This window comes from Arachis duranensis, chromosome 7, assembly GCF_000817695.3.
Source record: "Arachis duranensis cultivar V14167 chromosome 7, aradu.V14167.gnm2.J7QH, whole genome shotgun sequence".
In the NCBI taxonomy this organism is placed as follows: Eukaryota; Viridiplantae; Streptophyta; class Magnoliopsida; order Fabales; family Fabaceae; genus Arachis; species Arachis duranensis.
Window position 1 is genome coordinate 39528659 of NC_029778.3, and position 1546 is coordinate 39530204.

The following is a 1546-nucleotide window of genomic DNA, read 5'->3' on the forward strand; positions in this document are numbered from 1 at the left end:
ATTTTTAAGTTTGGTGTCAATTGCATGCTTTAAAAATTTTTCTTGCATTTTTTTCGAAAACTCCATGCATTCATAGTGTTCTTCATGATCCTCAAGTTGTTCTTGATAAGTCTTCTTGTTTGATCTTGATGATTTCTTGTTTTGTGTCTTTCCTTGTTTTTCTTGTGCACTTTTGCATTCATATTTTCCATGCATTAAAGATTTCTAAGTTTGGTGTCTTCCATGTTTTCTTTGCATCAAAATTTTTTTAAAATAACGTTCGTGATGTTCATCATGATCTTCAAAGTGTTCTTGGTGTTCATCTTGACATTCATAGCATTCTTGCATGCATTCATTGTTTTGATCTAAAAATTTCATGCATTGAATATTTTTGTTGTTTTTCTCTTTCATAATTAAAAATTCAAAAATAAAAAAAAAATATCTTTTCCTTATTTCCCTCCAAAATTTCGAAATTTTGGGTTGACTTGGTCAAAATTTTTAAAATTAGTTGTTTCTTACAAGTCAAGTCAAAATTTCAATTTTAAAAATCTTATCTTTTCTAAATCTTTTTCAAAAAAATCATATCTTTTTCATTTTTTTTATAATTTTCGAAAATTTCAAAATTATTTTTCAAAATATTTTCAAAATATTTTTCTTATCTTTATATCAAATTTTCAAAAAGTAGCTAACAATTAATGTGATTGGTTCAAAAATTTGAAGTTTGTTACTTTCTTGTTAAGAAAGGTTCAATCTTTAAGTTCTAGAATCTTATCTTGTAGTTTCTTGTTAGTTAAGTCAATTTTAAAATTAAATCTTTTTCAAAATATCTTTTTCAAATATATCTTTTATCTTTTATCTTATCTTTTTCAAAAATTTTATCTTTTTCAAAATTTGATTTCAAAATATCTTATCTAACTTCTTATCCTCTTATCTTTTTTAAATTTGATTTCAAATCTTTTTCTATCAACCAACTAACTTTTTGTTTGTTTCTTATCTTTTTCAAAATCACCTAACTACTTCTCCCTCTCTAATTTTCGAAAATATCTCATCCCTTTTTCAAAATTTCTTTTTAATTAATTAATTGTTTCAAATTTTAATTTCAGTTACATTTATCTCTAATTTTCGAAAATTACTAACCTCTTTTTCAAAAATTATTTTCGAATTCTTCTTCTTCCCTTCTCTTATTCTATTTAATTAATTAATTACTAACACTTCTCTCCACCTCTCTTCATCTAAGAATCCGAACTTCTTATATCCCTTGTATTTGGATTCTTCTACCCCTTTCTTCTTCTACTAACATAAAGGAATCTCTATACTGTGACATAGAGGATTCCTCTTTTCTTTTCTTGTTTTCTTATCCTTCATATGAGCAGGAACAGGGAAAAAGGCACTCTTGTTGAAGTTGATCCAGAACCTGAAAGGACTCTGAAGAAAAAATTAAGAGAAGCTAAATTACAACAATCCAGAAACAACCTTTCAGAAAATTTCGAACAAGAGAAGGACATGGCAGCCGAAAATAATAATAATAATAATGCAAGGAGAATGCTTGGTGACTTCACAAAGCCAA